This window comes from Pantherophis guttatus, chromosome 2 (genome assembly GCF_059756535.1).
Source record: "Pantherophis guttatus breed Tessera chromosome 2, ASM5975653v1, whole genome shotgun sequence".
Classification (NCBI taxonomy): Eukaryota; Metazoa; Chordata; class Lepidosauria; order Squamata; family Colubridae; genus Pantherophis; species Pantherophis guttatus.
The window spans coordinates 235,385,056-235,396,208 of NC_142064.1; the positions used below are offsets into that span (position 1 = coordinate 235,385,056).

At 38.3% G+C, this 11,153-nt stretch overlaps 1 long non-coding RNA gene across 1 annotated transcript; it reads left to right on the forward strand.

Annotated features, from left to right (window-relative positions):
• The first annotated feature begins 1,162 nt into the window (after window positions 1–1,162).
• On the forward strand, window positions 1,163–5,152 carry LOC117679048 (uncharacterized). The gene is made up of 2 exons (XR_004595238.3): window positions 1,163–1,249; window positions 2,630–5,152. It is a non-coding gene; the product is annotated as an uncharacterized LOC117679048 (long non-coding RNA).
• Window positions 5,153–11,153: the final 6,001 nt, after the last annotated feature.

Below are 11,153 nucleotides of genomic sequence, written 5' to 3' on the forward strand. Positions count from 1 at the left end.
TCATAGGCCGAATTTAAAACTCTCATTTTAAAACCAATTTTAAGTTGCCACCACACTCTCGCCACCACACTCTCGACAACCTTCACCGCGAAGTGAAGGTTGGAGACAGGACGATAATTAGCTAAAACAGCCAGGTCCAGGGAAGGCTTCTTGAGGAGGGGCCTCACCACTGCCTCTTTCAGGGCGGCTGGGAAGACACCCTCACCGAGCGAAGCATTGGTAATCTCCTGAAACCAGACTCGTGTAACCTCCCGGGAGGCCAGCACCAACCAGGAGGGACATGGGTCCAGTAAACCTGTGGTAGCATTAAGCCTCTCCAAAATCCTGTCCATGTCCTCAGGAGTCACAGGGTCAAACTCCTCCCAGATAACAGTCTCAAGACTTGCCTCTGTCATCCCGTCCGAAACTATCCAATCAGAGTCCAGGCTGTGCCGAATCTGAGCGATTTTATCATGCAGATACTGCCCAAAATCCTCAATTCTACCCTGAAAGGGGTCCTCCCTCGCTCCCACCTGGAGTAGGGAGCAGGTCACCCTGAACAGGGCTGCTGGGCGGTTCTCTGCAGATGTAATAAGAGTGGAAAAATAGTTAGATTTCGCCACTCTTATTGCCACTAGGTAGGTCTTGATATAAGACCTCATCAATGTCCGGTCTGATTCGGCACGGCTGGTCCTCCAATCGCTCTCTAGGCGTCTTTTCTGGCACTTCATCTCTCTCAGCTCCTCGGAGAACCAAGGAACCAATTGAGAGCAGCACTGGGTCAGAGGCCGCGAAGGCGCAACGCGGTCCAAGGCTACGGCGGCCGCCCTATCCCAGGTGGCTGCCAGCTCCTCAGCCGAGCCTGAGTCAGAGCCTCTGGGAATGGCCCAAGCTCCGTCAGGAACTTCTCGGGGTCCATCAGGTGCCTGGGACGGAACCACCTGGTCAATTCCATCTCCCTGTGGCGAGGGGGAGTGGTACAAAAGTCCAGCTGAAGGAGCGAATAATCTGTCCATGACAAGGGCTTGATGACTAGATCCCCTATTGTGAGATCATTCAGCCACTGACCAGAGACAAAAATCAAGTCTAGCGTGTGTCCCCCTATGTGGGTAGGGTCATGAACTAACTGGGTCAGGTCCATGCCGTCATGGAAGCCATGAACTCCCGAGCCGCTTCCGACATTTCACCAATGGATGGCAGGTTGAAATCCCCCATGACCATAAGCCTGGGGGTATCCACAATAGACCTTGAAGTGGAGGAGATTATGCTGGTAATCAGCAGAAAGAGTGGAGGATATTATGCTGGAGAACAGCTAAAACAAAATGCTGTGAACCAGCCAAACAAGTAGAGTTAGGAGTGGAGGAAAGCATGCTGGTAATCAGTGACAATAGATTTAGGAGTGGAGGAGATTATGCTGGTAATCAGTGGATGGAGTGGAGGATACTATGCTGGAGAACAGCTAAACTAAAATGCTGTGAACCAGCCAAATAACAGATTTAGGAGTGGAGGAGATTATGCTGGCAATCAGTGGGAGGAATGGAGGAGATTATGCTGGAAAACAGCTTGCTGTGAACCAGCTAAATAATAGATTTAGGAGTGGAGGAGAATATGCTGGGAATCAGCGAGAGGAGTTGAGGAGAATATGCTGGAAAACAACTAATTTAGTTGTGAAATAGCTAAATAATAGATCTAGGAGTAATGGACAATACGCTGGAAATTAGCCAAAATAAAGTAGATTGGGAACTAGATAAAATTATGGATGGAAACGTGGAATGAATGATAATGTGAACTGATTCTGAAGTGATTTTATGTATAACGAGAAGAGTATTTCATGACAAGATTAAGGAAATTAGATGTAAATCAATAGAGGTTAAAATATAGATTTGATGAAATGGATTTTAAGATTAAGGAATATATATGGAATTCTGATTGACAAAATGATAAAAATTTAGAATGGTGTTTATTTGGAAATGAAAGATTGTATACAAAAAGGAGCTGTGTTTATTTGTGACTTAAGATTTATGGTGATACAACAGAATGCAAAGTGTTTAGAATAAGATGTTAGAATGTATGATAAAAAATTGGTGATTTGAAGTCTTTTTTCTTTTTAAAGATATAAATGGATGAAATTTGGAATCAAATTGGTTAAAGAAGTGTGGGCAATTGTACTTATCTAATAATGGACCAAACTTTTGCTCTTAAAAGATGTATTTTATGACTAAGACATTGAAAAATAAATAAAATATTTTTTAAAAAATAGATACAAATAAGGAAACATTAGGACAGGGACAGTAGGCACACTGGTGCTCTTATTCATGCCCCTTACAGACCTCCTTCATTACAGATATCCTTCCATTTCCCCATCATCCAGTGAGAGCTGAAGAAGCTTCTTGGATGAGAAGCAAAACGTCTTCAAGGAAAAATCAAAAAGTCCAGTTGCCTCTTGAAAAAAAGCACCTTTGGGACAATAATGATCTGGATGCCTGAAAATCTCCACAGGCATTAGTAAAGGAAGTAGCATGAAGAGGGATTGGGAAGTCGTAGGAGTTGTCCTTGATTAATCAGGGAAAGTTAGACAGGAGATAAAGGGGAGAATCCTTTTCCAGTTTCTGTTCTTCATTCTTTTTTTCTGTTCTTCATTCTTATGCAGGCAGCAGGCAGCTACCCTCTTTGTGTGAAAGTAGCACCTCTAAAGACTTGTTCCTGCGGCCTAGTAAGTGGAACAATGTGGAGGGATTGCTTCTCCGATTGACTGATTTTCCTGCCATCTCAAGGATGAGAGAAAAGCAGATTGACAGAATGCGTAGATGAGACCCAACAACCACTGCAAATCATTTGGGTTCTCAACCAACAACCTAACATCCTCTGCATACAAAAGTATGTGACCAATCAAAAACAAAAAGGAAGCCGAATCACGTGCCGCTGGGTCAGCCCTGGCTCCTTTTATAGCCTGAATGTGCCATGCAGTTAATTCTAAAACTTGTAATTGAGAAATCGAGGGATTTATGTTTCCCTGTGTGACTTGTCATCTCACGAACTAAACGTCCCAGAGTCCCTTGTTATGCATATGGAGGGAGGAGAAGGACAAGGAACATATTATAGGCTGCAGCACATTCTAGTCTTTCTCACTTGTTCACAATGACTGGCTGTAAATACAAATCAGGCAGTCAGGAATACAAGGAGACAAAACAAAAGGTAATCAGAGAAGTTGGAGGACAATAAATGCTTCAGTTTCAAGGCCTTTCAGCAGCGTTTAGGCAAATCATAAGTAGTGGAGAAACAAAGACAAGATGGAAATGATTTTAATAACATCTTTGACAAATGTAAAAAAAAAAACTACTATCATTTAACTCTGATTCTTCAAGTCGTGATTAGATAACATGATCATCACTACTAGCATTAGTACTCTCAAAAGCCTTGTCAAAAAAATGCAAATCTATTCCTCTCTCTGATTCAGGCTTTTTCAAAGTTGTTTAAAATGGTAATAGAATCCAGCAATATTGTTCTATCTCATGTGATTTTTTTTATTTAAAAAAAATGCAGAATCTAGCAACAAGGGCAATTACAAAAATGTTGGTAGGCATACATTTCCTTATTTTTTCCTCCCTGTTAAACATTATTCCCAATACAAAGGACACTTTGGAAGACTTCTATAAAATAGTCGATGATGTCTGTCAATCTGGAAAGGTTATTGGTGGAAACCAAAGACTGTATTCTGCAATCAGAACTTATACCATCTGTGAAGCATGGAAAGTGTCATGGTTTGGGAAGACATCGCTGCCTCAGGACCTGGATGACTTACCATCATTGAAGGAATCACTAATTGTACTTTGTGTCAAAGAATTCTACAGGAGAATATCAGCCATCCGTCCATCAGCTGAAGCTGAGCTATAAATGTGCAATAAGATAATGTTCTCAAATATATAAGCAAGTCCACAAGAACGGATGAAAGAAAAATTCCAATTTTTAAAGCAAACTGTTCATGCTAGAAAAACCTTAAATATTTTGGCTGAAGCAATTTCCCATGGAGAAACGAGCACAAATTCTATACATCAATGTGACACCAATTCTGTATATCTATCTGATACATCACCAATTAGGGGAAATGTTTCCTTGCAGATATTGCAGTTAAAGGTTGTACATTCAGTTATCAAATCTAAAGAGTGATTATTTTTTCACACTTGTGCACTCCACGTGGGATGAATTGTTCATGAAATAAATGAAGGAAGCACTGTCACCCTCATCATCTTTATAAATCAGCAAGATCCACATAAAATTTTGATTGATTGGGAGTTATATGGAAAAAGTCAGAAAATCTGAGAGGAGTTGATTACTTTTTGACAAAAGTGTATGGTAACTTGAATGATGGAATCTTTATGAGAAAATAGAATCGAGAGCTGGTTCCTGAAAGTGATAAGAGCAGCATATGATGAAGGTAAAGTATCTTATATGATGCAATTAGGAGCACGGATCTGAAATTTAATGATTCAGTGGCAGTAAATTCAGTAATGGTTGCAGTAATTCATAGATTGGAAAATAAATAAGTAAAGCAAGTAGATGATTTTTGGCACTCAACTTACTTAGACTAACTTTATTGTCACTTTGAATGTACACTAATTGGCATAAATTAAAATGAAATTTTGAAATTTTGTTGTATACAGCTCTCAAAGGGTCACTACCTCCAATATACACTACATAAACATGACTGACTAACTAACTAAATAAATAAATACAAAAGTATGCATATACCCACATATTATGTGACACAGAGAAACAATACAGTCTAGTTCAGATGTATATATATACATGGCGAGAAAAACAAATTTTGTGAGTTTACCAGACAGATGGCATAGGGAACAAAGCTATTACAGAATCTGGTAGTCTTGCTAGAAATACTTCAAAATCTCCTCCCAGAGAGGAGCAACAGAAACAGACTGTGAAGTGGGTGTGTGGAGTCTCTAACAATGCTTGGAGTTCTAAGCACATAGTGCTTATATGCAATATCCTGAATAACAGGAAGTGAGCTTCCTATAATCTTCTCTGCTGTCCTTACCACTCTCTGTATGGACTTTCTATCTGAGGCACTGCTGCCACCAAACAAACAGAGATACAGTTTGTTAAAACACTCTCAATCGTGCCTCTGTAAAAAGTGGCCAGGAGAGAAGTAGAAAAATGAAGAAAGAAAGTAGATGTTTATTAACTTGTAAAATGGATGGAGAAATTTTAAGACAGGCAAGCACTGCTAGAAAAGTTAGTGACAGCATATGCTTTATTACTAAAAGTGAATATTTGTTAAAGGAAATAAATGGGTTGTATATAAGTGTGCTTCTACTTACTTTGTTATATGGAAGTGAGATTTGGATATCTTCGGACAAACCAAAGTTGAATGCAATAAAAATACAATATTCAACTAAATTTGTACATTAAACCAAGAAGAGATAGAACTGATAATGAATAGCTGATGAATGAATGTGGGCTGAATTCTAAAGTGAAGGGTCAAAATAAAATAAATATATTGTGATGGCCTGTCCATATACTGTAGAGATCCTGAATGAGAATCACAGTGAAAATTAAAAATAGGATGTTCCGCAAGTCAGGCCCCATAGACAATATATTATCTAACAAGAGAAGGAAATGAAAGAAAATCCTCCTTGTAGATTTTGGTGATCCTTCAGTACACCAATTTTCTTATGAGGTAACCCAGGGGCATGTGTACAAACTTCACTCCAGTATCCTGCAGTCTCTTTAAATATCAAATAAAGGCATTGTGAAGAAGCTCTACTTATTGGGGCTTTATTTAGATGGACAGTATAAGCTAGATTTCAAAGTGATGGAATGATAGCTATAGAAAGCCTCAACAATAGAGTAAGTTCAAAAACCTCGCCAAAAGTTTTAAAAAATTCTCAAGTACCCTGGAAATATACTAGAACCATGATGGTGAACATATGGCATGCGTGCCAGAGGTGGCACACAACGTCCTCTCTGTGGGCACGCGAGCTGTTCCTCCAGTTCAGGTCTTCCATGCATGCGCACATGCCTCCTGCCATCCAGCTGGTCTTCGGGTCTCTGCTGCGCATGTGCGGGGGCAAGGTGCGTGCGGGGGGGGTGCACGCATGCACGAGGGCCCAGTGTGCATGTGGGGGGCCACGTGTGCATGTGGGAGGGCATGTGTGGGACATGCGTGTATGCACATGGGGACGAGGCATGTGTGGGGGGCCATGCACTCATTGTATTTTGGGGATTCGGGGAGCATGTGCATTCATGCACATGCGCACACTTTGGGCACTCAGTCCGGAAAAGGTTAGCTATCACTGTACTAGAAGATCAAAAGTTTCTTTCACTGTGAAAACAGTCTCTATCTTAGGGAAAAGGCAAATATGTTTCTGGTAGAGTATTATTCAACTGCTTTTGGATCCATGTCCTTGCCTTACATGTTAGATTTCCTTTCTAGTGATTTTGTATTCTTTGTGATTAAATTCTATTCCTCAAAATTTAGCATTATATCAGGTTTGGTAAATGCCTTAATAGAGATAAGCATCTCATCCATATATGTCTTGGTGATCATATGGAACTTCTTCAGAAGTTCTAATTTATTGTTTTAATTTATTTCAAGGCAGTACATTGGAGGTCTTCCTTTATTTCTATTTTTAAATTAACACAGGCAAATCAGGTCAAATAGTATAATTTAAAATGTAGAACATTTTAAGCTCAATGAAATTTGCATGAAGATCAAATAAAATAGTACTCTTATAAAATAAGTACAACTTATTTATCACATTTGTAAAATACCATTTTATGGAGGCATAATTACCAGAGCAATATTTGATATTTATTATTAACCAGAAGCTACATAAATCTAGTTTTTATCATGCATTCCCTAAAGAGAAGAAAAGTCTTATAATTTACCATTATCCAGTTTTCATGTTGACAGATATTTAGCAGAATATGTATTGTATAATATAACTCATTCCGAGTTCATATTTCTTTAGGCATTTGAAAGCTCTAGCTGATTCATTACCTTCCCTTGTCTCATCCGTTTGTCCTTATAATGCCCCAATGAAAAACAGACACATTTCCAGGGGGGAAATATAATACTGTAAAATAGCTTTAAAGAAAATGAAACATAAATGAAAGCACATCATTACTGTTAGAATAATTTTAGAAAAAGTTTCTAGAGAGAATTTTACTGCTTATCTTCATTTCAGCTTAATTAGAATCAAATTTTTCAATCTTTCCCTGGAGATTTCCCTGGAGATTTATTTTTGTTTTTTTAAAGGCTGTTTGTTTGTTTGTTTGTTTGTTTGTTTGTTTGTTTGTTATGAAATTTATTTTGCCACCCATCTCATATCCAGTGACTGGGCAGCTTACAGTATCAAAACTTTAAAGCATTAAAAAATATTAAAATCAACACTCACAGAACACAGCAGATAAAAATAATTAACAATAGCTTAAGCAAACTTGATAATTTCCATGTCTGGCAAAGAAAAAGCTCCTATTTTTGGTAAGTGAATGCACAAGGATGTGTGTGTGTGTGTGTGTGTGTGTGTGTGTGTTATACACACACATATATATATTTACTCCTTCTACTATTGATTGAGAACCAAAAAAACTTCCATAATAATTTGTTCAGTATTTCTTCAAGAAGAACTGAGTATTATCCTATAGAGAAGAGATTTAAGAGTCTCTGTCATTAACTCTCTATCTTCTCTCTATATACCCAAGGATATATATATATATATATATATATATATTGAAAGAGAAAAGAAGATAAAATGGCTACAAGCAGAAAGTTCTGATTCAGTACTTATCACTCACAGATTTGAGATAGAAAGATCCCCCACACTGTTCCTCACAATCATTTGGTGTTCAATACTACAAGTCAGCCTCTTGCTGGCTATTCTACATTCATTGTTTGATTGGTTCCTCAGAATAGTGTATTGTGAGCTGGATGTATGAGCTGATTGCCAGTCAGATTGTGTCAGCTCTGCTTGGTAGACCAGACCAGGAAATCAACTCCACAGAAGATTAAATTATTTAATTGAGATTAGCTATAAAGACATAGTATTGCAAATATGATTATGCTGTCCTTCTGCCTCCTTTTTACAGTTATTACTTCACTCAGAAACTATATGTTCAGGCTTGATAAATTGACACTTACAGCCTGAAACTTAATGTAGAATGTGTAACTCAGTAGCATCAGAGTGTATTAATATAATGCAACTGGCAGTTGGAACAGAGGGGGAGGGGGAGTAGAATGTCCCAGCCTGCAGCATCCATCGGTATTCATCTGGCTAGCATCCTGTCGGTGTGTGAGAGAGTTGAGGGGTGTTTGGAAACTCAAACAGTATTTGCTGTGTGAGCAAGAAGGAGGCTGGAAGGAGGCTGGGTGTTGCTTACCTCAACTGTAACTGTAGTAAAGCTGTTTGCTGCTGTGAAAGTAAAACTGAAAATGAAACTCCTCTCCTCTGCTTGTGTTTTGCATTTGGAACAGATATCTTTTGAGGTGGGGAGGGGGAGTAGAACTCCTTAGCATCAGAGCGTATTAATAATAATATAGGAAATACTAATGCCCTGATGGTGATTTCAAAAAATCCTAGGTGAGCACCTAGAAGCCAAGAGGAACATACATGGCAAATTTCAAGTTTGTAGGCTTTACTGTTCTGGAGATTTCATGATTACTGCATGAGTGGTTTTTGCTTTTATATATATAGATAGGTGTGTGTGTGTGTGTGTGTGTGTGTGTGTGTGTCCCCATCAAGGTCATCTTCCTTACTCTATACTCACTGGCTAGTAGTAGTAGTAGTAGTAGTAGTAGTAGTAGTAATATATTAAATTTAACTGTTGATCAACTGCCAATTCTAGCACTAGAGTTGATCCTCAAGGAGAGAAGAGTTCTAATTCTGGTTTAATTACACCATGTAATTAAATAATCCTCCTAGATTTTCACATGGATTATCATATGGAAAATCCATCCATTTCAAGGGAGCCATTGCATCTTTATTAAACTCACAAATGTTTTCTTCTAATCTATCAAGTCCTAAAACTATTGCACTATTGAGCTGAGGTGGTGCAGTGGTTAGGGTGCAGTACTGCAACTACTTCAGCTGACTGCTAGTTCAGCAAATCAGCGGATCAAATCTTACCGGCTCAAGGTTGACTCGCCTTCCATCCTTCCGAGGTAGTGAGGACAAAGAAACCAGATTCTCATTTTTTTAAATAGAAGGGCTGCTATCTTTTACTGACAAATATCTGAAGAAGAACCATTTGCCATATCCATCATTTGTTTCCATCTTCAGAAACCCTGCTGTGAAATCTAATGCCAAGAGACCTATCTAAGATTTGATCTTTTTAGTGGCTGTTTTCACTTCAAAGGAAGTTAGATTGGGCATTTGAGAGAGGATAATTTTAAAAGAGCAATTAATATTCTTTGTTCTACTAAGCTTCTGATTACTTTTAACTGTTTGCTCTTTAAACCAATTAACTGTTTCTTAACTTTGTTTCATTGGTTTATTCTTGAGTGATTGTTGTTTTAACTGTATTACAATATATAAATGATTGAATAAGTAAATAAATAAGCAAACAAATTGCATGAGTTTAGGGGGTCAGTCAAAGCTGAGTTTGCCATGTACCTTATGAATACTTTGTTAATGAAACCCATCAGTCTCTCACCCTCTGAACCGCTCCTTGGACTTGTGTATAAAGAAAGGGTTTAAGCTGCACAGAAAATGGAGCAATCAATATACTAAAAAGAATATCATTCTTTCCCTAGGATATTTGGCAGATAGATTTTGACTCTTCGATTTGCTGCACTATTCAAATGTTGAGTTTCTGGTTTTATTTTGTTTTGTTTTGAAGGGTGGAAGGTCGCCATAATTAGTTTATAATACTCTGGGTTCTAGGCATCCTAAAACCTTCTGCAAATATTTTGTCTAATCGAAAGAGAACTCTCACATATTGTTAAAATGTTAACAGAGTGCAGAAAAGCTAAGAAAAGAAAGGGCTATAACTATTTACTACCTGTGTTGTCAAGTACTGAAGGTTCCAGTTAAGCCAAATCAGGAAACAAGTCACAAAGATTACAGTATTGATGTAAAATATTATAACATGAAATTCTGGCATAGTTTTCTTGTATACAACTTTCCTCCCCCTCTCCCCATTAAACCAAAGAGAATCAAGGCAAAGTAATCTTGAGTTTATTTCTCACTTACTTCTCTTTTTCAGGGCTGAGTTAATGTTAATTTAATGTATTCATGAAGTCTGGTGAAAAAGTCATATTTGTAATATGATTGCAAATATTTCTTTCTTGTCCAACCAGATGATTATTTTAACATACTTTTAATTCATTGATATATTAAAGATCAAACCGAAGATTGAGATTGATTTTCCTTATATTTCACCCTTCTAATAATATATCATCATCTTATACAAATTAAAAATTTCTAACCCATAGGCTTATAATAAATAACATAAAAGGTAAAGTAATATTTGTATAAAGTATTAATAGATCCAGTTCAGAGGTGGTATTCAGCTGGTTCGGACCAGTTCGTGCGAACCAGTAGCGAAAATCATCGGTGGGCCCACCCACCCATCCCAGCTCTATGCTGTCATATTTAGACACATTTTTGAGGCCAGGCACATGCACAGAAGACGGGTGCACGAGGAAAGCACATGCACAGAAGACCATGCACATGCGCAGAAGTGGTGCTTGCATTTGCAAACCAGTAGGGAAAGTACTGTAAGTGAATACAAGGGGTGAAATGCTCCCGGTTTGGAACAGATCGCTCAATCTGGTAGCAATGGTGGCGGGTGGTTTGGAGAACCAGTAGCAAAAATCCCTGCCCACATTTTTTGGAAAAAAGCATTTTTTCTATAACCCCTTTGGCCGAAGAGGTTGTAGAAAAAAAAAATGCTTTTAAAAGGCTCTGACAATCCCAGCTGAGTTGCCTGATCATCAGAGGCTTTTTTTTTCTTTTAAAAGCAAAGAAAAAAAAATACTGAAGAAGTTGTAGAAAAAATGCTTTTAAATGTTAAAAAAAAATTGGCTGTGCCCACCCAGTCACATTACCCTCCCCCCACCAAGCCACGCCCACAGAACCGGTAGTAACAAATTTTACATTTCACCACTGGTGAATACCACCCCTGATCCAGTTTGGTGTAAAAATTGAGGCACCCAG